Source organism: Bos grunniens, chromosome 11, assembly GCF_055505025.1.
Source record: "Bos grunniens cultivar Pamir isolate PY7600 chromosome 11, Bosgru_T2T1.0, whole genome shotgun sequence".
Classification (NCBI taxonomy): domain Eukaryota; kingdom Metazoa; phylum Chordata; class Mammalia; order Artiodactyla; family Bovidae; genus Bos; species Bos grunniens.
In genome coordinates, this window is record NC_141175.1 from 10407627 (window position 1) to 10435169 (window position 27543).

The window sequence follows — 27543 nt, forward strand, 5'->3', positions numbered from 1 at the left end:
TGTAAAGCTTCAGTGCTAAGAGGAGTGGCCCTGAGAGAGGACAGACTCTTCACGGACGGCGGGGAGAGCAGCGGCTCCACCAGGAGACGGCGCCGACCCGCAGTGGCCGCCCGAGGGAGACCCCGACCGTCGGCCGAGGTAGGTCGCACCGGGCTGAGTTGGCGTCCCCCCGCACCCGCCCCCCGCCCCCAGCCACCCCCGGTGCCGGCGCCTTCCCGGATCTGGTGTGCTCCGTGGAGAGGGCTGGCTGCGGGGATCGAAGCTCAGGGACCGGCGGGCAAGAGGGAAGGGCTGCTGGCCCAGGACTTGCCAAAGCCCTGACCCGGGGTGGGGGGAGTGGGATTTGGCTCCAGATTTGGGGGTGGGGGTCCGGGAAAGCTTCAGACGTGGCAGAGAGTGGGTGGACGGGTGAGCGAAGATCTGAGAAGGGCCCCCGGGATGAAGAATGGGAACACGGGCGGGCCAGAAAGGTGAGGCCGGGCTGCAGGCGACATAGAGTTTAGAAGATGGTTAGGAGTGAGAAAGCGATAGTGCCTAGGGGTGGGGACAATTCCTGGCCTCGCAGGATTGACAATGAGTGGCAGGGGTAGAAGGTGGTGGCCCCAGGGTCGCGGAGGACGTGAGTTGGAGAGCGCGAAGGAAACCGGATTGATCGCTGGAATATAAGCTACCTTGGGTGGCTGAGGGACCCTGCTGGGGGTCAGTAGGCCATACCCGGCAGGGACAGGGCCCTGGCCAGTCTGGGCAGAGTGGGCCTCGGCACCGGGAAAGGAGAGGCCGCCGAGAATGAGCGGCCGACTCGGGCGCCCGCCCGGCCTGGCTCCCACGGGTCTGGCACCCGCACTCCGCACGCAGGCCGCTGCGTCCGGCTGCGGCGCACCGCTCCCGGGCCGGCTGTGTCTTCGGCTCCCGGGGTCCCCACGGAGGCACGGCTCGCCCGGGAGCAGGGGGGCCGACGCGGCCCGGGGGCAGGCGCAGGTTGACCCTGCGCGCCGCTGGGGGCAGCCCGGGCCCCTCCCGGAGCGGAGCAGCGGCGCGGAGCGGGGCGGGGGCGGAGGGCAAGGGAGGCGGGTCCCCTGACCCCGCTGGAGGCGAGAGGGCGGATCGGATTTGAAGCCTGCGGGAGGCTTGGTAAGAAGTGGCCCCCTGTGCCGCGGGGCCCCGCGGAGGAGCCCGGCTTTGTGGAGGATTAGAAAGCTCCCTCCCTATCCCAATACCTGCGTGTATGTCGGTGGGTATCTGCGTGTGTGTGTGTGTCTGTGCGTTTCGATGCTCCCGTCTCTGAGGTTCTGCCATGCTTGTACACCCGTGTCTCTGTGCACATACGATTTCTCTGCGTCCCTACAAATGTCTGGGCTCCGAGTATGTGATTCTGAATCCGTGTCTGATATCCCCGCATCCGTGTGTGTTTGGATGTGAGTCTGCTGGGCCTTCTGTGTCTCCATATAGTTAGCGTTTTTGTAGGTCTTTGTGTGTGCCCCTGCGCCTGTCACGCTATGCGGGTCCCAAGGTCTTTGTATGACTCTCACCCTCCGTATTGTGTATGGGATCCTTTTCTGTTGGTGTCTTGGTGTCACCTTTGTGTGTCTGTGTGTACCTCCGAGTTTCCGAACGATTCATTGTGCTCGCGAGTCTCCGAGTTGTGTATGTCTTTGTGTCTCCGTGTTTTTCTTGATTTCTTGGCGTCTTTGTATGTCTGTATCCAGGACAGCGGATAAGTGGGTATGGAGTTTCTCCCACAAGCCCTTGGTGCCCTGTCCTTGGGCAACCTGGAAACCCCAGGCCTTGAGCTCCCGAAGCCGGGCCTGGGCCTGGGCCTGGACCGTCCTTGCAGGGTGACTGGGACTGGGGGCGAGGCAGCGGCGGGTGAAGCCGGGTGGACTAGGCTCGGGCGCGCAGAGCCCTGGGCGCAGAGCCGGGCTCAGGGCTGGCGGACCGATCGGGCACATTCTGCCCTCTGCTGGCAGCGCTGCATTCTTGCACCCTCTGTCGGGGGACTGCTTGTAGGAGAGAGGGTCCTTGTTCCAGGCTCAGACCCTCTCCTCCTTCAGAGCGCACTTAGGAATTCTCTTCCATCACTTAGGAATCCTCTTCCATCACAGGTCCTGCAGGCCCACCCCAGACTCCAAATTCCGGGAACAGCAGGTCATCCCCTTCTTCCTGTTTCCCACTCCCGCCTTCCCTGTGCCGAGCCTCTTCTCCACATCTCTCTTATCCCCTTTGTCGGAATGGAGACCTCTGAGCTTCTGGGACTCTATGGCTGCTGTACAGAGTTGAGTCGGAACTGTGCCCAGGGTTGCATTCCCGGGGCGGCTCAAAGGCCGCATCTCCAAGCAGAAGGGTGAGCCGGCAACCCACCTTCAGGTACATGGCTCACCTGGCCCCCGGGCCGCACAGAATCTTGGCCCATCACCCTGTGCTCCTGCTGGCTTCGCAGCCCACACCACCAGGGCCAAGGTGGGTGCCCAGAGCTGTCGGCAGCCGCTGAGATTCGGGCTTGGACCCAGGCCGCAGTCTGCTGTCTCTGATCTGGGAGCGGGGTTGCTTAGGCCACAAACCTGGTTTCCCATCTCCTTCTCCTCCTCCTCCCGGTTTGCTGCGCATTAATTCCCCACCCCACCCCACCGTCTGGATCAACCCGTGGATCCTGTCCTTGCCTTTTGTCTCTGCTCCCCCTCTCCCTTAGCTGAGTCGGCGGCGTCCCGGCTCCTTCGCGCTGTGCGCAGAGGCCCCAGGTCTCTTTCAAGCCCAGTTGTGGCTCCTGCGTCTCCCGACGGGCTTCCCCTGCTGAAAACTTGGCGGACTGTACTGTAGAAACGGGGCCTCGGCCCGAAGTTGGATACTGCCGGTAGCTGGCGAGTGCTGTCTTGCTCGGACCGGCCGGCCGACAGAAGCCGCCAATTCCTCCCCAGGGCGACCCCGGGCCCTCTGGCGATCCGGGATTCTCTTGGGCTTGGACTAAGGTGTCAGAAACAGCTTCAGGTTTTCTCCACCTAAGGGAAGACCCAGTCGACGGTGCAGAATCGCTTGGGAAGAAGCAAGAACTGAGATGGAAGCTGTAGGGCGGGAGTCTTAGCTCCCCAATTCTATGGACACCTCATTTCCCCTGAGCCTTTCTCTCTACCTCCTTGCTCCTTTCCTTAGGGCTTAGTGCTCCCGCCGCCTGCCTGCGCGCTACCAGCGGCCCACAAGCAGGGTCCTAGGACCCCTACCCTCTGGGCAGTGGAGCCCTGTCTGTTCTCCCCCAGCCGTGCTTCTGACCAGAGCCAGCCGTGAGTCCCCTCCCAGTTTACAGCCCCAGCTGGAAGCCAGAATCCTGGGCAGGAGTGGAGGACAGGGCGCGGCCCAGCCTGGTGCTGCACAGCTTGGAGGCGCGGGCGCCGGGCTGTGCGGATCTGAGATTCCACCCTGCCAGCCAGGGGTAGAGTCAGGGCTGCCAGAGCACGCAGACCCCATCCTGCCTTGCTTGCTGGCCACTGGCCCCTGAGATCCTCAGATGCGTGCATGTAGGAATGTGGGGGGAGCCAGCCTGGACCAGAGCTGAGGCCCCCAGCCAAGACCTAGGCTGGGGGCTGCTCCTCCCAGGACCTAGCCTGGGCTCTGAAGACCTGGGTGCTCAGGAAGTGAAGCAGGCAGGCACTGAAGGGGTTGAGTGTACCGGCCTCTGGAGCCAGATGTGATCACCCTTGACTCCTTGGATCACCGGCTGTACTTGACCCCCAGGACACAGGGGTCAAAGGCTCAGGTCTCTTCTCAGCTAGCAGAGAGATGCATGTGTGTGATAAGTAATCTGGTCACCTTCCCGCAGCCCAGGGAAGAGGGTCTGTGGTCTTCCCATGTCTGCGGAGAGCTCAGAGACCCTGAGTCCCGTGGAGGTGCCCAGAGGGATGACTGGGGAGGGGGGTGCGGTTTCCAAGTGTGTGGGGGGTCCCTCTGACTCAGGACTGGGAGCAGGCCTCACTCTCCCATCTGGGGTTTTCTAGACTGAGGCGGCAGGGGACAAGACTTTAGTTAGAACTTGCTGGTGAGGCACAGTGTGTGTGGCTCCGAGGCTGTGTGCGGGTGTGTATCCGTGTGCAATGTGGGGTCTATCCAGCCCCAGCACCATCCTCAACCAGCTGGTGGGGGGTCTCTGGCCACGGACTCATGACTTTTCAGCACAAGGTCTGGGTTACTAGTCATGAGATTTCTCCTTGGTGGGTCAGGAGATCCTGACTCAGGATTGCAGATCGAAAGGCTGCTTTGAGCCCTCAGGGCTGGAGAGGGACAGTGCCCCAGTCAGGTGGCCCAGGGCTGAGATCTCTCACTGGCCAAGCAGTGGGTTAGAACTGGGGTGAAGAGCAGGTCTCAGGAAGTCCCCCCAGATCTGGTTTAGGACCTCCAGAAGGCCCTCCCCTCACTCTGTACTGCAACTTCCTCATCTGTAAAGTGGGCGTAATAGCCTGAATTCCCGCAGGGCCGTTGGGAGAATGGACTACAAGTGCTCACCACAGTGCCTGGCACATAGTGCGTCTCCACTCAGATATCTGGAGGAAAGAGAGTCCCCAGGACTTAGGGGAGACTGCAGCTGCCTCCTTCCTGCCCAAACGCATGCTGAGCTCAACAATCTATCTTCCTTTAGGGGAGGTGAAACTCAGGTCCAGGCAGCTGTGGGCTGGGTCCAGGAGACCCCCTGCCTCCCGCCCAGGCAGTGCCCAGACAGCCCAGCACAGTCTCAGCCTTCACTCCTTGCTTTGGCTGTGGAGCCCAGGCTGAGGGGTTTTTCAGACGGCAACAAAATTAGGGGCTTCAGCCCAATGCATCGAAGCTGTCCGTCTGGGACTCCCAAGGTGCCATTTATGTTTATTTCCTAAAAGGCACTTTCCTCAAGAATCTTTGCATTTCTTGCCAAATGGACAGCCTGGGGTATTTCAGCGGCTCCTATAGAACCGGGGCTTCCCTGATGGAGGACCTGAGCCAGAACAAAGAAAAGGCCCAGGACCATATTTCGAGCCATAAAACCCCCATTAGGACACTTACGAATAACTCGCAGAAAGACATTTTATATGAATTGGACCCAAATTCACAAAAGCAAGAAAGTTCATTGGTCTCCACCCCGAGGGTCCGTGACTGGGGAAGGGGGGCTGGGTGTGATGCAGGGGCCAGCGCCCAGCCTATTTGATCTTTATCTTAAATCCACTTCAAAAGCGGGGAATCGGCAGAGCTGGAGGTTTGCCTCTTCCTGTAATTATTTGGTGTCTAGTAAAGTTTTTATGAGTGTCTGTGCAAATAAATGCATTTGATGTGCATTTGTTTTGGCTAGTGCCATTTTATATAGGAGGCGTGTGCGTCTTCTGTTGGCCCTCAGAAAAGAACGAGAGTGAAAATAAAAATAAAACCAAGATATCCGGCCCAGGCAGAGGGGCGGAGCCGAGGCCGTCCCCCTGCAGACCACCACCCTCTGCTGAGGGCTCATAGGAACCGGGGATGCCACCAAATAAGTTTTGTGGCATTTGGGTTTGCTGCATGGAGTTGCCCTGGGTTAGGAGGCGGGTTGGGTGAAGCACAGATTTTAGGAAGGCTTTTTTTGGAAACAGAACTCTGCCTGCCTTTTGATTACTGTCCTTTGGATATTCTTGGTGAAGAAAAATGAATAAAAAATAAGGGTGAGTTTTGCACGTGTCATGTTATCATCCAAGTGGCAGGGTAGACCTACTTCTCTGGAATTTGAGCTCAGCGGAATCTGGTGGAGAGGCAGGTCGAATGGGCATGTGGCTCCCCAGCCTTCTCAGCACAAGGTGACCAGGGTGACGCAGAATGGGCATTCCTCCTGTGTGGCCCGGGGAAGCAGGGGAGCTCCCTAAAGGCCAGGAGCCAGGTCAGGGGGTCAGGGGCTAGGAGCATCTGTGTCCCTGTCTCAGGTGTCCACCTGGTGCCTGAGAGGCCTGCAGGTGTGCTCAGGTTCGGTTCATGCTGGCTGTCTCTCCTCCCAGCCCTGTCGTCTTGATTTATTTGTTCTCAAATTATTTTAGCATTTTTATTGAAGTATGATATGGCTCAGGGGTGAAGAATCTGCCAGCCAAGCAGGAGATTTGGGTTTGATCTGTGGGTCAGGAAGATCCACTGGAGAAGGAAGTGACAAACCCACTCCAGTACTCTTGCCTGGGAAATCCTGTGTATAGAGGAGCCTGGTGGGCTACAGTCCATGGGGTCTCAAGAGTCAGACACAACTTAGTGACTAAACAACAACAACAAAAACATGCAGAGAAGTGCACAATGCATAAAATTATGAAGGGGACACACTTATGCCCCCAAGACCCTAATCAAGAGAGGAAATGTTCTGGCTATGCAGAATGTCTCCGCAGCCCTACTCCCAGGCACTGCCCACCCCCTTCATGAAGGAAACTGCTATCTGGTTTCTATCACCATACATGAGTTTTGTCTGGTTTTGAATTTTATATGTGCAGAGTCATAGAGTATGTACATCTTAACCATATTTTAATCATGGGGTTTTGCATGAAAATAGGGATTTTTCTCCTGAAAATCCAGAGGTTTGCTTATCTTGGATCCTTATTCCAGTGGGGTGTTGATAATCTGGAGCTGAATTGTGCCCTCCCCCAGCCCCTAATTAACCCCTACACACCCATCCCCTTCAGTTTGTCAGGGAGTGTATGAATTGGTGACTCCTGCTATAAAACCTGTGGCTTCTCCCCTGCTCTTCAGCCCCTTCCCCCAAAGGAATTACTGTATGTACACTGGGGAAGTGGATTCAGAGTCTTATCCTAGTCCCTCCATCCATATCCAATATCCTCTGAGGTAGAAATCATGAGACCTTTTAACAGGTGAGGAAATCAGCACCTCAGAGAGGTGAGGTCACTTGCCCGGGGTCACACAGCATTCTAAGTGTCAGATCTTGGATTCAAACCTGGATTGGCCAGACCCCAAACCTCAGGCTCTTGTCGCCTCCCCACATGGCTCCCCTGGGCATCCCGGCCCAGGCGTGAACAATCCCCCTCTGCCTCCTTCCAGCAGGGAGGAAGCTGGATTTTTTCCAAAGGAAACGCTGGGAAACACAAAACCCAAAACAGAAAACAGGGCAGGGATGGTTCCCAGGCCCCAGCAGCCTAACCTCGAGGGATGCAAGTCTAGTCTGGGAAGGGCTGGTCTGGACGGGTGCAGCCTCCCAGATGCAGCCAGGGAGGGCAGCATTGTGCCAGTCACTGAGTATCCAGCACACACCAGGCGCTTCCTGTATGTTGTTCCCGAAGATTCACAAGGTGCCTATGAGGTATGTGATGTTATTTAGCCCCACTTTACAGATGAGAAAACTGAGGTTCAGCGAGGTCACATTTCTTGCCTTGAACTACGAATGTGTGAGTGGTATGCCTTTGTGCCACACTGGCTCAACCCTCTTATCTGGTCCCCCTCCAGTCTCCTGTTACGATGGAGGTGCACCCAGGTATGTCCTCTTGGGTGCACAAAGGTTTCTGGAGTTTGCCTGACTTGGTCTGAGGCTTAGTTTCAGGAGCAATGTGATACTTCATTGGACCTCGGTTTCTTCATCTAGGAAATGGGGATAGTATTACTATTCATTACTATTTGGAGGTTCAACAAGACCTATGGGCTTTTGAGTCTGGAAGAATTGGAGGTGGCCTGTTGGAGGCGGGGGCAAGAGTGTCACTGGATATGCAAAGGTCCTGAGGTGGGAAAGAACTCGATCCATTGGACGCCCGAATGGCTGGGTCAGAGGAAGGCCATGGCTGCAGGTGTGGACAGGAGTCTGACCGCAGGACATCCTAGGTCACGACGAGGAGTGTGGACTTGAACCCAAGGGCAGCAGGGAGCCATGGGAGGGCTTGAACAACATCATGCCACAGTCAAGTTTGTTTTTTAGGAAGATCTTTCTGGCTGTGATGAAGGGTGAGACCATAGGCGAGAGGCCAAGTGACGAGGCCTTTGGGTTTCAATATCCCTTTTGTATGGAATGAGGTTGGGCGGTCCGCAGAGCAGACCTTATCCTCTAATTTCCCATAGAGGTTGTGTTTCCAGATTCAGGGTTTCATGTTACACAGAGTTATTCTTTCTGGAATGTGTCCCCCGAGCAACCCCGCTGGACCCTTTGTGGAAGGAGGGGCTCTTCTGAATGCAAAATGCACTTTTATGCAAAAAAGTAGAGCATTGCAGTGCTGGGCCTTGGCGGTGTCTGTCCCTGAAACCATCCAGCAACCAACAGATGAAACAGTGTTTTAGGAGCTGGGACAGGCTGCAAACACCAATAATAACAGTAATAGTAATGATGATAGCAACTAACCTGTATTGATGACCATTCCAGGCTTTTGTGAAGTCTCTAACATCTGTGATCTTGTGCATGCCTGCGTGCATGCTAAATCGCTTCAGTCATATCTGACTCTTTACAACCCTATGGACTGTAGCTCACCAGGCTCCTCTGTCCATGGGATGCTCCAGGCAAGAATACTGAAATGGGTTGCCATGCCCTCCTTCAGGGGATCTTCCCGACCCAGGGATCAAACCCACGTCTCCTATGTCTCCTGCATTGCCAGGCAGGTTCTTTACCACTAGTGCCACCTGGGAAGGCCCTGTGATCTCATGACATCCTAAAATAAGCCTGTGAGGTAGCGGCACTGATACCCATTATACAGATGAGGAAAGCGAGGCCCAGAGTAGGGAAATGCCTGCTCGTGGTTACTGAGTGGTAGAACCAGGGCAGTAGCCACTGCCCTTACGCTGCCACTTGTGGGTGCTGGGCCGCCCCAGAAGGGTGGCAAGCTGGTGTGTTGTTGAACTCTGTGGCATCCAGACAGCCCTGCAGCTGTTCCCAGTGCACAGAAAAGCCAGAGAATTGCAACCTGGCACCCTGGCCTCCACCTTCACTTCAGCCCACATAATCTGCCCGGCAGTTATTCTCCCTGGAAGAGCTTGGCAATTCAGGCTTTCCAAACCTAGGAAAAGCCTCCAAGTCTACAATCCTCCCAATGGGCTCTAAGGCTTCTTGGCCTGTGTCCACCCCCTGGCCTCAGCCCTACCTCCTTCCCCTCCACTCTGCATTACTCTCTAAAACTGTTGGCCTTATTTCAGCTTCTCAGACAGCTCTACTCTCTCCTGCCTGCAGGCTCTGAACAGGCTGTTCCCTTTGCCTGGCAGGCTTTCTCCATTCCGTTTTCCTAGCTTACTCCTATTCATCCTTTTGGACTCAGTGTAAATGTCACCACCTCCCAGAAGCCTTCCTTCACTTCTTGGACTAGCTTAGGTCTTCCTCTTATGTGTTTTCAGCAATGTGTATTTCTTCATCATGGGGCGATGGGTTATCTGTCTTCCCCACTCTTCAACAGTCCCGCGGTCTCAGGAAGGAGAGATGGGGAGGACTTCCTCGATGGATGGGGGTGGAAGGGGATCTGTAAGATGGGGAGGGGACAAGGGCTCTTGAAATATAACATGGGCCATATTGTGCTTGCTCAGTGGTTGAAGATGCATGTTTCCCACATAGACCAGCTGACGACTCAAGGCAAGAAATCACTTCTCATGGCATGAGATGAGGCTGATTGCACTGAATAATTGCCCCAGTTTGTCCCTTTTCACTGCCCTTCCCTCTGCCAGGGAGCCCTAAGGATGTGGGAGAAGAAAACCTGGACTCACAGCCCAGGCTGGAAAACATGCGAATGGAGACCTGGGCTTGCTAGATTCTAGGGGACGGTGGAATGGTCTGGGGAAACTGCAGCAGCAGAGTTGGGGGTGGGGAGGAGCCTAAAGGCCTAAGGATGGGGGTGAAAGATGGTGAGGTAAGGAGAGGCTGTTCTTTGTTTATAGAATTCTTTTTTTCTTTTTTAAATTAAAAAGTATTTTTAAGATTGAGGTATAGTTGATATGGGGCTTCCCTCATAGCTCAGTTGGTAAAGAGTCCACCTGTGATGCAGGAGACCCCGATTCGATTCCTGGGTTGAGAAGATCCACCGGAGAAGGGATAGTCTACCCGCTCCAGTATTCTTGGGCTTCCCTTGTGGCTCAGCTGGTAAAGAACCCACCTGCAATGTGGGAGACCTGGGTTCTATTCCTGGGTGGGGAAGATCCCCTGGAGAAAGGAAAGGCTACCCACTCCAGTATTCTGGCCTGGAGAATTCCATGGACTAAGTCCATGGGATCGCAAAGAGTTGGACATGACTGAGCTACTTGAACTTCACTATAGTTGATTCCCTGGTAGCTCGGACGGTAAAGCGTCTGCCCGCAATGCGGGAGACCCGGGTTCGATCCCTGGGTCGGGAAGATCCCCTGGAGAGGGAAATGGCAACCCACTCCAGTACTCTTGCCTAGAAAATTCCATGGATGGAGGAGCCTGGTGGGCTACAGTCTGTGGGGTCTCAAAGAGTCGGACACGACTGAGCGACTTCACTTCACTTCACTTCATAGTTGATATGGGCTTCCTAGGTGGTGCTAGTGGTAAAGAACCCGCCTGCCACTGCAGGAAACATAAGAGACGAGTTTGATCCTTGGACGGGGAAGATTACCTGAAGGAGGGCTTGGCCACCCACTCCAGTATTCTTGCCTGGAGAATCCCATGGACAGAGGAGCCCGACGGGCCACAGTCCATGGGGTCCCAAAGACTCGGACACGACCGAAGCACCTTAGCACACATAGTTGATATACCTGGGGACTCTTTTATTTTTATTTTTCCAAGTGGGGTTTGTTTAATGAGATCTTTTGGTTACATAGGTTAGATATTGGTTTTGTTTTTGTTCTCTGGCCGAATAGCATGCAGGATCTTCATTCCACAACCTGAGATCGAATCCATCACCCCTGCAGTGGAAGCATGGAGTCCTAACCACTGAACCGTCAGGGAATGTCCCTACCTAAGGCTTCTTGATGGCAACCACAGAGGCAACTCCTAGGGGTGTGGTGGTGCCTCACACAGTGCAAGGGGACGAGAAGAGATAGCCAGGAGCCTGGTCCCTTCATAAGCACCCCGTGCATGGTGATGACCATCGGATTTCACCCGTGGGGCCTCAGGCCTTTGTCTGCCACTGCTGAGCAGAGGCCAGATTCCCATGGAAGGAGCTCATTGTGGGGGCAATTGGAGGGTGACAGCCCAGAGGGGACCCCCCAAAAGGAAAACTGTATTTTCAGGGTGTTAGGGCACAACAGCAATTTAAAAAATCTGTTTCCAACCATTTCTTTCAGAAACTCATTTCTTTTTAATAAAGGAACATTAAGAAGCATAACACAAACACAAGCATTTTAGACAATAAATGTTTTCTGTGTTTAGGAAGCTCCCCACGAGGGAGACAGAGGCTTTGTGGGAGTTTTGGGGCCCTGAGCTCCAGGTTCTAGTCTATATGGGAGCCCAGAACAGTCCTGGCTGCCCAAGGAGAGCCAGGATGAGGGAACGGCAGTGACGGGAGATGGTTCCACTGTGTCCTGAACACGTGAGGAGGAAGGGTGAGCACCCTTGTTGTGGTCCAGTTGCTCATTCATGTCCGACTCTTTGCAGCCCCATGGACTGCAGCACACCAGGCTTTCCTGTCCTTCGCTATCTCCCTGAGTTTGCTTAGATTTATGTTCATTGAGTCGGTGATGCTATGTAACCGTCTCATCCTCTGTCATCCCCTTCTCCTCCTGCCTTCAATCTTTCCCAGCATCAGGGTCTTTTCTAATGAGTCAGCCCTTTGCCTCAGATGGCCAAAGTATTGGAACTTCAGCTTTAGCATCAGTCCTTCCAATGAATATTCAGGGTTGATTTCCTTTAGGAGTGACTCTCAGTCACTCGCAGTCCAAGGGACTGTCAAGGATCTTCTCCAATACCACATTCGAAAGCATCAGTTCTTCAGTGCTCAACTTCCTTTAAGGTCCAACTCTCACATCCATACATGACTACTGGAAAAGTCATAGGCTTCACTATATGGACTTTTGTTGACAAAGTAATGTCTCTGCTTTTTAAAATGCTGTCTATGTTTGTCATAGATTTTCTTCCAAGGAGCAAGCATCTTTTAATTTCATGGCTGCAGTCACTGTCTGCAGTGATTTTGGAGCCCAAGAAAATAAAATTCATCACTGCTTCCACTTCTTCCACATTTGCCTAATGAGAAGATTACCCTCCAATGTTTTTGGCCAATTTAAGTATAGGAGCTCAAGACAATGAAACTTTCAAATGGCTACTTAAAATATTAATATTACGAGTCGGGTATTATCTGTAAAATTGTAATCAAAAATTTTATTATAATTTTGGATGTTTATAGCAGTAACCTAGTAAATGGGTTAAGAAGCGATAGTAAATATAAATATTGCTTTTTCTTACAGTTTGTGACATAGTGTAATTTTAGACTCTTCACTTGACTTTCTTCCTTTTTTAAATTATTTTTTAATTGTGTGAAAATTTACCATTTAACTATTTTTGTGTACAATGGCCTTAAGTATATTCACATTGGTTGTGGAGCCATCACCCTTTTCCAGAACTCTTGTCATTGCAGCACTGAAACTCTGTCCACATCAAACAATAATTTCTTCTTCTCTCCTTCTCTGACTCCCTTGGCAACCACCATTCAACATTCTGTCTTTTATGAATTTGACTCCTCTAGGTATCTCATTCGGAGAAGGCAATGGCACCCCACTCCAGTACTTTTGCCTGGAAAATCCCATGGACGGAGGAGCCTGGTAGGCTGCAGTCCACGGGGTCGCTAAGAGTCAGACATGACTGAGCGACTTCACTTTCACTTTTTCACTTTCATGCATTGGAGAAGGAAATGGCAACCCACTCCAGTGTTCTTGCCTGGAGAATCCCAGGGACAGGGGAGCCTGGTGGGCTGCCGTCTATGGGGTCGCGTAGAGTCGGACACGACTGAAGTGACTTAGCAGCAGTAGCAGCAGTAGGTATCTCATTAGGTGGAATCATACATATTTGTCCATTTACAAATGGCTTATTCCACTTAACATAATGCCCTTGAGGCTCATCTGTGTTATAGCATGTGTCAGAAATCCCTTCCTAAGACTGAATGATATTCCATTGTGCATATATACGCCACATTTTGTTTATCCATTTCTCATTTGTCTTGAGTTGCTTCCACCTCTTTGCTAAGGTGAATAATGTGGCTATGAACATGAGTATACAAATATCTCTTCAAATTCCCACTTTCAATTCTTTTGAGTATGGACCCAGAATTGGAACTGCTGTATCATATGGTGATTCTATTATTATTATTTTTAGGAACCGCCATCCTGGTTTCCACAGTGGCTGCACCGTTTGGCATTCCCACCAGCAGTGCACCAGGGTTCCAATTTCTCCATGTCGTCCGTTTTTGATAGTAGTATCCTAATGGATGTGAGGTGGTATCATGGTACTTTTGATTTACGTGTCCCTAATAAATAGTGCGACTGAACAGTGATAACAACGAATAGCCATGCTAAGCGTTTTTTCATGAGCTCATTGGTCATTTGTATATCTGCTTTGGAGAAATGTCTATCAAGTCTTTTCCTCATGTTTGGTAGGGATCTTGGTTGTTGTGGAGTTGTTGTGCAGTTGCTCAGTTGTGTCTGAGTTTTCGTGACCCCACGGACTGCAGCACACCAGGCTCTTCTGTCCTCCACTATATCCTTGAGCTTGCTGTCTGTTGAGTCAGTGATGCCGTCCAACCATCTCATCCTCTGTCTCCTCCTTCTCCTCCTAATACATTCTGGATATTAACCCCTTATCAAATATATGATTTGCAAATATTTCTCACATCCAGTGGGTTGCATTTTTACTCTGTTGATTCAAGTCCTTCCATACACAGAAATTTTCAATTTTGAGGTTCAGTTTACCTATTTTTGCTTTTGTTGCCTGTGCTACACCTGCATTTTTGAGTCTGTGACCTTTGTCATTACAAAGCCACCTTTCAAAATGTCCAGCATCACTTTCCAGAGCACCTCTCTTTACTTCTCTAAGTTGCTTGACAGACAAATTCATGCTTGGTGTAGTAACTATGCCAGCCACAAATACTGATTGGCCACATATTATGGCACTAGGTTATACTTACTCTCCTTGTAGGTGCAAGTTCATAATCTGCAGAGCTGCTATATTGCATCGTAAAGTGAATTGTAAAAGGCTTGTTTGCAACAGTATCCAACCCCTATGTATGCCAGGCCACACTCCCGGGAGAAATTCTAAAGCTACACGAAATTACTTTATCTCCTTTAACCCATTTGTCAATTAACATCCAAAATGAGCACCCAGTGAGGTCATTTCAGGCCAGTGTGTCTTCCCCAAACAACACACTATTGGTCAAACGAAATACTTGAGAGAATGACCCATAACACACCATGCTTTGGAAAGAGGCAAATATAAGGAATTGGGTGGGGGGAAAGCCTTACTTTATATTCTACCTATAAAATAATTAATATAAAATACTGACAATAATAGTAGCAGCAGAAATAACCACCATTTGTTACTCCAGCCTGGCACTGAGTTCATTGCTTCACACACATTCTCACGTGGAATCCACCCACCAGCCTTACGAGGAAGGAGCTCATATTGTTCCCCTTCTACAGATGGAGAAATTGAGGCTCAGGCAGGTGAAGACACATGCTGGGAGAGCTGGGATTTGAACCTGTGTCTTTCAGAACCTGAGCTCTTAAAAACTACATGATTCTGCTTTTATCCATCCCGTGCCAGGCTGTGAGTGCCCAGCACTGTAGGTGACCCAGAGGGGAGCCCATTCAGAGTTGGCTGCCGGGCTGGGACCCACACTTGGCTTGGTTCCTTCTGCCTGCTGGTTGGTGGTCTGCCCCCAGGGTGCAGGCTGATACGGGAAGGGGGGATCACAGGAGGTTCTTCCTCACTTCTGCTCAGGCAGGTTAGAACCAACTCACCATCAGACACTTGGAAGATAAAAGAGAAGAAAGTTACCATTCAGGTGAGTTTCACACAAAGAGATGACAACATAAAAACATCAGAGGCACGGGAGACTCTGGGTTACCTCTTATTTTGTTAGAAGGAGCTAATATTTTTATTTTTGGTAAGCTTGTTTTTTTATTATGGAAAATTTCAAGCATACATAAAAGTCGAGAGAATAATATACCTATCACCCAGCTTCAACAATTATAACTCATGCCCAGTCTTGTTTTATCCATATTCTACCCCAGTTCCTCTATCCCAGTGGGCTATTTTGAAGCAATTCCAAGACCCTTTAACATCTCAACCATAGCAATTTGGCTATATCCTTCTAAAAGATAAGAAAATTTTTCTTTGACAGAGGAATGGATAAGGAAGATGTTGTTCTTACATACAACAGAATATTACTCAGCCATTAAAAAGAATGAAATAATACCATTTACAGCAACATGGATGTACCTAGAACACTGTCATGCTGAGTGAAATAAATCAGACAGAGAAAGAGATATCCTATGATATCCCTTATATGCAGAATCTAAAAAGAAATGATACAAATGAACTTATTTACAATACAGAAACAGACTCACCGACTCAGAGAATGAACTCATTGTTATGGGGGGAAGGGTGGTGGGTAGAGATAGGGAGTTTGGGATGGACGTGTATACACTGCTGCATTTAAAAGGATAACCATCAGGGACCTACCAGATAGCACATGGACCTACTGTATAGCACAGGAAACTCTGCTCCATATTATGTGGCAGCCTGGATGGGAGGGGGGTTTGGAGGAGAATGGTTACATGTATATGTATGGCTGAGTCCCTTCGCTGTTCACCTGAAACTGTCACAACATCACAGCATTGTTTTTTATTTATTTTAATTGGAGCTAATTACTTTACAATATGGTGGTGGTTTTTGCCATACAGTGACATGAGTCAGCCATGGGTGTACACATTGGGTATGTGTGCATGCATGCGTGCATGCTCAGTCATGCCTGACTCTTTGCGACCCTATGGACTGTAGCCCACCAGGCTCCTCTCTCCATGAGATTCTCCTGGCAAGAATACTGGAGTGGGTGTCCATGCCCTCCTCCAGGGGATCTTCCCGACCCAAGGATCGAACCTGGATCTCTTGCATCTCCTGCATTCAGGCAGGTTCTTTACCACTGAGCCAGCAGGGAAGCCCGCTAATCAGCTATCCTCCTCCTCCTAAGTCGCTTCAGTCATGTCCGACTCTGTGCGACCCCATAGATGGCAGCCCACCAGGCTCCCCCGTCCCTGGCATTCTCCAGGCAAGAACACCCAAGACAAAATAAAAAGTTAAAAAAAATGGATAACCAACAAGGACCTACTGTATAGCACAGGAAACTCTGCTGCATATTATGTGGCAGCCTGGATGGGAGAGGAGTATGGGGGAGAATGGATACGTGTATGTTTGTGTGTGCAACACACGTGTATGTTATGCACTCTGCTGTGCGTCTGAAGCTATCACAACATTGTTAGTCAGCTATACTCCATAAAACAAAATGTCTAAAAATAAAAAAATCTTTTTTTAAAAAAGAGATTATAGCCATAATACCACTATCACAGCTAGAGAAATTATCATCATCACGCATATCTAGCCATTGTTTACATTTCCTGGACTGTCTCATAAATGTTTTTTTGCACCTTGTAAAAAAGACCACATCTGTCTCTCAAGTCCCTTTTAATCTGTAGTCCCCTCCGCATCCCCCTTCCCTCCCTCTCTGCCCTTGTCATTTATTTGTTGAAGGAACCTGGTTGTTTGTCCTGTAGACTTTCCTTCAATCTGGATTGTATTCCTGTGGGGTCCTTTAACGTGTTCCTCTGTCCTCTGTATTTCCTGTAATTAGATCTAAGGCTTGGTCAGATTCAGGTTCGATTTTTGGCCACAATACTTCACAGGAGCTATTGCATATTCTTGTGATCTCTGTTTCTGTGAAGTTAGCAGTTCATGGAGGTTCACTGCCCAAGTTCATTCTTTAATTAGGAATTGCCAAAGGATGATATTCTAATTATGTCTTCCTTCTTCATTTATTAGCTTGAAGGCTTGTAAAAGAGAAACTTTCTTCTTCAACTCTTTAGTTACCCCAAGGTACAATACAATATCCTTCATACATATAATGCAGATAGTACAAAATACTTGACTCTTTAACAGTGTTCAAATAATAAGTTGGCTTCCTGACGTCCTTGAAGTTATTTTTTAATGGAGTTTTTTGTTTTAGAATCATTACGAACATAGAAATTTAATGTTACTTGGTGTGTTTTAATCCCCTGCAATGATTATTCTTAAGATACTCAAATGATTCCCCCTCAGCCAGAGTGAAGCTCTGCAGGTTTGCTCCTGCAGCCTTTTGACCTTAGTAGACTCTGATACTTTCTTGCTTTCTGGAACAGCAAGATACCCTAGTTTCCCGGATTTGCCTTGGACATTTTCTGCCCAGACCAGAAATCAACCATTTCTCCAAGGAACCCTGGTTTCTTTGAGTGGGGAGTGGCATTTAGAGACTACAGTCAAGGTTTAAGTAATGCTTAGCACCACTGGGCTAGTCATTGTTTCTGGGCATTTTCAGTAGACAGAGCTAGGAAATACATTTGTTTTTTACAGGTAGAATACATTGTGAGTCATAACTGCCAAAACTTGGAAACAACAAAGGTGTCCTTTAGAAGGTGAATGGATAAACAAACTGTAGTACATCCACACAATGGAATGCTATTCAGTGCTAAAAAAAAAAAAAATAAGGTATCAAGCCGTGGAAAGACATAAAGGAGCCTTAAATGCACATTGCTAGGTGAAAGAAGTCAATCTGAAAAGGCTACACACCGTATGATCCCAACACTCTGATATTTTGGAAAAGGCAAAACTGGAGACAACTAGATATGTGGTTGCCAGGAACTGGTGGGAAGAGGGATGAATAGGCAGAACACAGGGCATTTTTAGGGCATTGAAACTATTCTGAATGATTCTACAATGATGGATATGTGTCATTATACATTTGTCAAAATCCTTCAAATGTGCAGCGCCTGGGACTTCCCTGGTGGTCCGATGGTTAAGAACCTACCTGCCAATGCAGGAGACACAGGTTTGATCTCCGGTCCAGGAAGATCCCACATGCCTTGGGGCAACTAAACCCATATGCTGCAACTACTGAGCCCACGCACGGCAGCAAGAGAAGCCGCTGCAGTGAGAAGCCCATGGACCACAACTGGAGAAAAGCCTGCATGGCAACAAAGACTCAACATAGCCATAAATAAGTAAATAAAACATTCCTGATTAAAAAACAATAAATGATTCTTTAAAAAATAGTGCAGCACCTAGAGTGAGCCCTAATATCAACTATGGACCTTGAGTCATAATTATGTATCAATATTGGCTCATCAACTGTAGCAAGTATACCCCACTCATGTTAATAATGGAGGACATTGGGAGGAGGAGAGATGCAGCGGTATATGGGAACTCTTGTATTTTTTGCTCAATTTTTCTGTAAACCTAAAATTGCTAAAAAAAAAAATCAGTTCAGTTCAGTTCAGTCGCTCAATTGTGTCCGACTCTTTGCGACCCCATGAATCACAGCACATCAGGCCTCCCTGTCCATCACCAACTCCCGGAGTTCACTCAAACTCACGTCCATCGAGTCGGTGATGCCATTCAGCCATCTCATCCTCTGTTGTCCCCTTCTCCTCCTGCCCCCAATTCCTCCCAGCATCAGAGTCTTTTCCAATGAGGCAACTCTTCGCATGAGGTGGCCAAAGTACTGGAGTTTCAGCTTTAGCATCATTCCTTCCAAAGAAATCCCAGGGCTGATCTCCTTTAGAATGGACTGGTTGGATCTCCTTGCAGTCCAAGGGACTCTCAAGAGTCTTCTCCAACACCACAGTTCAAAAGCATCAATTCTTTGGCACTCAGCCTTCTTCACAGTCCAACTCTCACATCCATACATGACCACTGGAAAAAGCATAGCCTTGACTAGATGGACCTTTGTTGGCAAAGTAATGTCTCTGCTTTTCGATGTGCTATCTAGGTTGGTCATAACTTTCCTTCCAAGGAGTAAGTGTCTTTTAATTTCATGGCTGCAGTCACCATCTGCAGTAATTTTGGAGCCCCCCCAAAAAAAACTCTGACACTGTTTCCACTGTTCCCCCATCTATTTCCCATGAAGTGATGGGACCAGATGCCATGATCTTCGTTTTCTGAATGTTGAGCTTTAAGCCGACTTTTTCACTCTCCTCTTTCACTTTCCTCAAGAGGCTTTTTAGTTCCTCTTCACTCTCTGCCATAAGGGTAGTGTCATCTGCATAGCTGAGGTTATTGATATTTCTCCCAGCAATCTTGATTCCAGTTTGTGCTTCTTCCAGCCCAGTGTTTCTCATGATGTACTCTGCATATAAGTTAAATAAGATCCATTAATTTATTTTCAAAATATGAATTCATATTGACACTCCTTATTCAAAGTCAGGGCTGCAGTGTTTTTACTTAGCCTCATTCATTTTACATCTGCATATCCTTTTCCCCATGCTGCGTGTCCTTTCTCCCCAGTTCCCAGTGAAAGATGCACTCGTTTGCTGAATCCTATTCCGCATAATGGACTTTCCTGGTGGCTCTAGTGGTAAAGAGTCTGCCTGCCAATGCAGGAGAAACAAGAGAGTGTAGGTTCGATCCCTGGGTCAGGAAGATCCCCTGGAGTAGGAAACGGCAGCCCACTCCAGTATTCTTGCCTGGAAAGTTCCATGGACAGAGGGGCCTGGTGGGCTACAGTCCATGGGGTCTCAAACAGTCAGACACAAGTGAGCACACATGAGCATTCCAGATGACACTCTCAGATGAGAATACAGTACCACCCACAGTGCAATTACTGTGTTTTTGTCTTTTGCAGTTTATTTTTGCTTTGCCTTCAGGGAATATCTTATTAGGGATGGACAGTCCAAAGTACTGTGTTTTAGTTATTTGGAAGAATTCCTCTCCATGGCTTCATCACCAACTTGCCATAAGTTAGCTTTTTGTTTCTTTGCTTTGCTTTTGTTATTTGGAATTCCTTTTCCAAACATTTAACACATGATTATGTAAAATATTTGCCTGGTTTCCAAGTCAGGTCCACAAATCATGCAATGTGACACGTAGTCTACCCTTCCGTCTCTGCTTCTCTATGCTGTTCCTCTCCTGTTCGGTAACTTTTGCTGCTTCAAGGTTTTAGTTTATCCTTTCATTTAAAAATACAATGCCTCCTCTTTTCTCAGATAAATAAGAGTATAGTCTACACACTCTTCTCCAAATTTTAAACCCAATTTCTTCCTAGTCAAGTTCCAGATACTTGCTGACCCCGGACTTCGTGTTGTTGGTGGTGGTGTTCAGTCACCAAGTTGTGTCCGACTCTTCAGTATCCCGTGAACTGCGGCACGCTAGTTCCCTGTTCCTCCCTGTCTCCTGGAGTTTGCCCAAGTTCAGGTCCCTTGAATTGGTGATGCCATCCGACCATCTCACCCTTTGTTGCCCTCTTCTCCTCCTGCCCTCAGTCTTTCGCAGCATCAGGGTCTTCTCCAGTGAGTCGGCTGTTTGCAGAATTTGTACACTGTCAGAATCCACCCAACTAGAAATTCATTATTTCTGTTCTTTGTTGAGGGCCCACTGTTATTTCCAGTTTTGTATAAAAAGATGCCTGCATGTTAGTGGAGCCCTCAAACAATCCCAGGAGGTAGTTGTTATCCCCCTATTTTGCAGAAATGGAAACTGGAACTTAATGAACTAGGATTTGAACTCTTGTCTCCCTGACTTCCCCCATTTGTTTGTAAGAATTTCCAAAGCTCCTAACTCTGTTTCAGACTCCATCCCAGGTGCTGAGATGCAGAGATGAACTAGGCAGGCTCCTGTCCTCACGAGGCTCACACCTAGGGCATCATTTGTGTCTGAGCATTTGTCTGTCATTCCACCCACTGCACAGGGAGTGCCTCAAGGGACTCTGTCTGCTCCACTCGAAGCGAGAACCCCACACAGCAGGAACCAGTGGTGTTTGTTGAATGAATAAATAAATAAAGGAGGTTGAAAGAACAAAGCTTGAGGTTGTTATGGAAGTCTTATGTCACTTATACTCAGAAAACTTTGTTAAAAATTTAATAACTTTTAAATTATGGGTATAATATACTTTATTACTATTAGAAAATTATAGAAAATTTAGAAACTATAGAGAGCATAAATGAGAATATAAAAATAATCCGTAATACTAGCCCCTGGAGTTAGTCTTTCTGTTTATTCCTTTGGTCTTTTTTATGTATGGATATCTTTGTTTAAGAAACAACATTTGGATCTTTTCTATATATGTAAATAGCTCTGTAGTTTGCATTAAAAAAATCACTAACAGTGTATCATGAACATTTTCTTAATTGAACATCTTTTCAGACTTAAGGGTCTACTTAGAGGTTGGATTTATTTTCACCAGTGACGATTTCCTTTACCACATAAAATAACTATAAACTCAAGACTAAGGTGGATATCATAATGGGAAGACTATTAAGCAGGTTTCTAAGCAGGGTACCGGGCCTCAGCCTTGACTGTACAACCTTTCCCCCACAAAGGCCCAGGGAAATGCCTCAAGAAATCAGGTGGAGACATCAGCCTTACTTGGCTCCTATATGACTCAGTGTTATGTTATCAGCACATTCACTCTCTACAGTTCTGATCTCTGCAGGTACCACTAAAATTCTTTCCTGGCTGGTGAGGAGCCGTGATGCTGGCATCAGAGAGTGTGATTAGGGGCTGGCTCTGGAGTCAGACTCACTCTCAGCTGGGTCCTCCTGAGATGGCTGTGTGATCTCAGTAAGGAGCTTCACCTCTCTGTGCTTCAGTTCCCGCATCTGTAACCCAGGGCAGCACCTGCTCCTGCGTCCACTAGGGGTCACGAGGACACAAGAGCACATGCCTGGCCCAGGATAAGCCATCAATAAATATCAGATATTATTATTATAACTTGTGTTTGGAGGGTCTTCTCTTTTTTCCCAACCTGCACTGGCCATTCTCTGGTGTCAGTGTTGCTCTGACAGCTCGTCTTGATGGAAGGATGTGAAGCAACTGGATGATTGCCATCTTGGAAGGAAGCATTGGGCACATATATCTCAGCTGTGCCCTGACCCCACCCTGACCTTAAGCAGCCAGGCACCCTAAACCCACTGATGGGGGAATTATGACTTTCTTTTGTTTCTAAATTCACCAAAATACTACCCAAGTAATCCTGGAAGGCAATATTGCATAGTAACTAAGTTTCCAGTCTTTGGAACTAGACAATGAGTCCCTGCCTCCTTACTTACTATCTGTATCATTTTGAGATTTTTTTTATTTTTGCCATGTGGGTGGCTTGTGGGATTGGGGTATCTTAGTGTCTAGACCTGTGCCTCCTGCAGTGGAAGTGTAGAGTCCTAACCAGACCACCAGAGAATTCCCCTATCTGTACCATTTTGAACAAACTAGTTCCCAGCTCTGAGCTGCAGTTTCTTCTTTAGTAAGTTGGAGATGATGGTTGCAGTGGAAAGCTTTTCCCCCTCCCATCCACCTGCTACTCTGTTTGTGCTTTTGCTTTGAGAGAACCAATTCTGTTCTACCCTGAACTATGATTTCACTCTCTCGGGCATGTGACCTAGGCTTAAGCCACTCAGTGCACCCATCACCTGGCCACAGAGATGGGTTGGTGGGTGGTCATGTGGACCCATGCCATTCCAATGGAGTATTCCTTAGGGCTTTGGTCAACCACTTCTTTTCCATAAAGCCTTGCAGTTGTGAGGGTGTGACAGGTCCCTGCTACAAAGCCATCTTGCTCCCAAATGGGAGTGTGCTTCAGGGGAGCAGAGCCAAGAGAAACCAGTTGTGGGAAACGTTTGAGTCCCTGCTTGAAGTCAATCATGATTTTTCCATTGACACTTGACACTTCCAAGTGAATTGACCCTCTTTCTTGGCTTAAACCAGTTTGAGTTGTGTGTACATATGTGCTCAGTTACTCAGTTGTGTCCTACTTTTTTTGACCCTAGGAACTATAGCTTGCCAGGCTCCTCTGTCCATGGGATTTTCCAGGCAGGAATACTGGAGTGGGTTGCCATTTCCTGCTCCAGGGGATCTTCCTGACCCAGGGATAGAACCCACATCTCCTGTGTCTCCTGCGTGGGCAGGTGGACTCTTTGCCCACTGAGCCACCTGGGAAGCCCTTTTGAGTTGGGTATTTTGTCACTTTCAATTGAAAGAACCCTTCCTAGTAAAGATTAGTACCTGTCTCTCAGAATTGTTGTAAGGATTAAGTAAGGAAACATATAGAAAGCCCTCAGTGCAGTGTGGAACAAAGTACATGCTCAATAAATGGTAGTTATTTATATTGTTGTCATTATAATTTTGTAGAAAAGCAAGAAAATTCAGAAAAAGCAAAAAATACCAGAGGAAAAAAGTGTACATTATTCCATTATTCCTAATTTTATCTCTTAGGAATAACCAGCTAAATATTTTTCTTCCGGACATTTCATATATATGTGTGTATATGCATGTACATATATAAAGTACATGGGGTTGCAAAGAGTCAGATACGACTGAGTGACTGAACTGAGACTGCTGCTACTGCTGCTGCTAAGTCGCTTCAGTCGTGTCCGACTCTGTGTGACCCCATAGACGGCAGCCCACCAGGCTCCCCCGTCCCTGGGATTCTCCAGGCAAGAACACTGGAGTGGGTTGCCATTTCCTTCTCAATGCATGAAAGTGAAAAGTGAAAGTGAAGTCACTCAGTTGTGTCTGAGTCTTAGCGACATATATAAAGTCTTCCCAGGTGGCACTAGTGGTAAAGAATCCGCCTGCCAATGCAGGAGACAGAAGAGACACGGGTTTGATCCCTGGGTCGGGAAGATCCCCTGGAGAAGTGACTACCCACTCCAGTTTTCCTGCCTGGAGAATCCCATGGACAGAGTAGCCTGGCAGGCTATGGTCCATAGCATCACAAAGAGTTGGACACAATTGAAGCGACTTAGCATGCACATGTATAAAGCAAAATGAGATTTTTCTCTAATACTGTATTGTAACCTATTGCACTCAGAAATAAAACGCATCACAAAGGTATATCTGAGCAGCACAGCTGCATAGCATTCTATATTGTTGTTGAATATTCAGATTATCTCCAAATCATTTTTGTAGAAATTGATGCTGTGATAGCATTTTCCATCATCTGTCAATTAATTAACCTGTATTTTTGTGCATTTCATAATTTTCTTATAATCAGTTTCTAAGACTAAGATCTCAGAATCAAAAATTTTGCAGATTTAAAAACCTACCTTGTAATTTTTATTGGAATGTTTAGTTTTTGATTAAAACATGTCTTAGTGTTTTGGGGCTGCTATAACAGAGTCTGGGTGGCTTATAAACAACAGAAATTTATTTCTTACAGTTCTGTAGGCTGAGAAGTCCAAGATCAGTGGATTTGGTGTCTGGGGATGGGATTCTCTTTCTGATTTATAGCCACCTGTGTCCTCACGTGGGGGCAGGGGTGAAGGAGCTCTCTGGGGTCTCTCTTTTGTGGACACTAATCCCATTTGGAAGGGTGGAACCCTCATGATCTAATCACCTCCTCACAAAGTCCCAACTCCAAATACCATCATGTTGGGGATTGGGCTTTAACATAGAATCTGGGTGGGGATACAAACACTGAGCCCACAGTAATGTTATCAAACACATGACTTTCTTTTCCAGATGGCAAGGATCCCAGTTCTGTGGGCTCCCAGTCTTCTCTGCATCAGACGCTTTTACAGTTCTGACATCATGAGTTCTCATGATACCCCTAGAGGGCAGAGACTGTGATCTCGGAAACTGATTTCATCAGCCTAGGATGACACTAACCAGGATCTTGCTAGTTCTCAGCATCAGTCTCTTCACTCAGGAGACCTTGTACCTTGCAGGGCCCTATCCTTCGAGGTGTTTCAGGGAGACCCTGAGGGGTGTGGAACGTGCACCCACAGGTAAGTCCTGGTTGTCATTTTATTTTGAAAAGAAAACATAGCATTGATTTACTTGCAGATGACATGATCATCTATGTAGAAAAATCCAGTGTCATCTACAAAAAATGCTGCTATAACTAATAAGTGAGTTTAGTAAGGTTGCAAGATACTACGTCAAAATACAAAAATCAGGACTTCCCTGGTGGGCCAGTGGTTAAGAATCCACCTGCCATTGCAGGGCACAGGGGTTCGATCCCTGGTCCCAGAAGATCCCACATGCCGAGGGGCAACTAAGACCATGAGCTACGACTACTGAGCCTACGCTCTGCGACAACTGAAGGCCATGCACTGCAACTAGAGAAAGCCCACTCGGATCAACGAAGACCCAGTGCAGTCAAAAATAAATAAATAAATATATATTTTACAAAACCCAAATCACTTGTCTTTCTATAAACTAGGAATGAGCAATCACAATCATGTTTTCTTCAACAGCATTATTGAGATACAATTCCTGCAAGTCCTGGTTGTCATTTGACATCTCCTCCCCCTTCCTCACCTCAGTCATAGCCCTGCTGAGCAGAGTTCTCCCCCATGGCCCCTGGCCACGCAGAGTGCTGCTCCCTGTGGACTTCTCGCGCCCTGATGACCTTAGAAGGGAAGGGGAGGTTGTTCCTCCGGCTTTTGTTTGGCTAGGGGACCCTGCAGCAGCGCTGCCTGGGCCCAGGAAGGAGCAGAGTGAAGTGAAGCTTCCTTCCACACAGTTCTTCCCCCGCCTCAGGGAGCAATCCCATTGTTAGGAGAGCTGTGTCCACGTGGGTGTTAGGATTGCCGCTTGGACACTGACAGCAGCCATATCCTGTCCAAGTCACCCTCTGCTCCTCTGGCCCTGGGTTGAGTCTGGCTCTTTTCCCTCTCTCCGGGGCCCTCTGCTCCTCCCGGCACCCCGCTCCCATGTTCTCCCAGGCTGTCGCATGTCACACGTCTGACCCCCAGGTGGGTGAGCTCCAGGTCCACCCAACGACGCTGCCTGGTCCCCGGTGGGCACAACAGCTGCTGAGCAGAGGCGTGTCGCTGCACTTGGATGCGGCTGCCGCTCGGCCCCAGTCCATTCTGTGATGCAGAGGCAGAGACGGTGGTTCAGAGAGTGCCTTCCGGGCCCAAGGTCTCACTGCAGGTGATGATGGAGCCAGAATCTGTGCCATTTCTCTCTGATGCCAAGTTCTGTGCTGGTTCGGCCGAGTCCTCCAGAACTGGCCATTTCCCCCTGGTTGGGAGAGGCTCTGAGCTGAGAGGCTGGGGTAGGGGGTAAAGGGCTGTAAGAGGCATGGACCGGATGGCGCTCGGTGCAAGAGTAACCGGGCAGCTTCTCCCACCCGCATCCCTGGACTCTATAGTGTCACATATTCCGTACCTAGGACCACCCCTGGGAACCTTCTCTTCCTCAAATCCTTAACCAGACTCAGCTCTCTGCCCCTAGGACTCCTGAGTTTGGGGGCCCTTCACCTACCTGAGCCCTGCCCCCGGTGGGTGGGGGTGTGTGTTGGGATGGGCTTGGGCGGGGGAGGGAGACTGGGTTTTGACAGGCAGCTGGGCTCTTGGGCTGCTCTTGGCTGGGCCCCCTCCCCCCGCCCGTCCTCCCATCCCAGCTGGCTCCAGAAGGGAAGCGGGGGTGGGGGCAACTTCACAGGGAAACTTTTGTTCTTGCCCAGAACAGACACAGGCTGGGGACCCAGCTTCCCCTTGGCTGCCACGGAGACCGGGGCCACTTGAGTTCATGTTTATTTTCACAGTGTGGATTCCATGGACATAATCGGCCCTGACAGGGAAGCCCTGGAAGAGGGCTCGGGCCTCTGTGGAGTGCCTACTATGTGCTAGGCCCAAGGCACGCGGGAGCCAGTGAGACCTCCAACCCCCCGACCCCCACCAAGACTGGACGCTGAGTCACATGACTGAGGAGGAGGCCGTCAAGGTTCAGAGAGGGAAGGCACTTGCCCAAGGTCACACAGCAGGCTAGCAGAGTGCTGGAAGGGGAGGCCACCTGCTCCCCTGGGCTCTCTCTACTTTGTGCCTGAGTGACTGGCAGAGAAAAAACAGCCTCCCTGGGGCTCCATGGGGGAGGCCCCGCGAAGGGCTCCACACAGGCCGGGGTCCCTGGAGTAGGATGGAAAAGCAGGTGGGCGTCTCCTCCAAAGGGCTCAAATCCAGGCCCAGGCCTCTGGCAAACAGCATTCCCCGAGCCCCTTCTCCTCGGTGTCATGGGACAGATAACAGCGTCCGTCTCATCAGAGAGCCGTGCGGCCAGATGACCACTGAGAACGCAATACAGCCACCGTGAGTGCTGTTATCACTGCTGCGTCTCACCCAGTTCTAACCCCCCGGGGCTCAGCCCCCAGGAGTCTCCTACAAGATGGGTCCATGCTGTTCCTAAATGGAAGCTTTCCCTGATGAGGCCATGAGGGGTGTGAGGGCAGCTGACCCGTGTGAATCCCAGTGGCAGGTCATCCCTGGATGCCGACCAGGAAATCTCACGAGGACTCAGTTTCCCGGCCCCTTCCTGGTTCGGCCAGCAACCCTCGCCCTGCTGCAGCATCCTTTGAACAGGGTGGGGCGGGGGCGCCACCAGGCCACACCTTCCCCTCCCCCAAACCCCCCCTCCCCGTTATTTATTTATTTTTCTGTATTTTCTTTTCCTGCCCCTTCATTTCATCCCTAAAATACACCTCAGACCCC

General features: G+C 49.3%; 1 long non-coding RNA gene across 2 annotated transcripts; it reads left to right on the forward strand.

Annotated features, from left to right (window-relative positions):
* On the forward strand, window positions 1-25241 carry LOC147362522 (uncharacterized). 2 transcript variants are annotated; one of them, XR_015135734.1, is made up of 3 exons: window positions 13-138; window positions 24569-24834; window positions 25052-25241. It is a non-coding gene; the product is annotated as an uncharacterized LOC147362522 (long non-coding RNA). The 2 variants fall into 2 exon arrangements; XR_015135733.1 differs by lacking the exons at window positions 24569-24834; window positions 25052-25241 and adding an exon at window positions 2103-5288 and having other exon boundaries at window positions 1-138.
* The last annotated feature ends 2302 nt before the right edge of the window (window positions 25242-27543 follow it).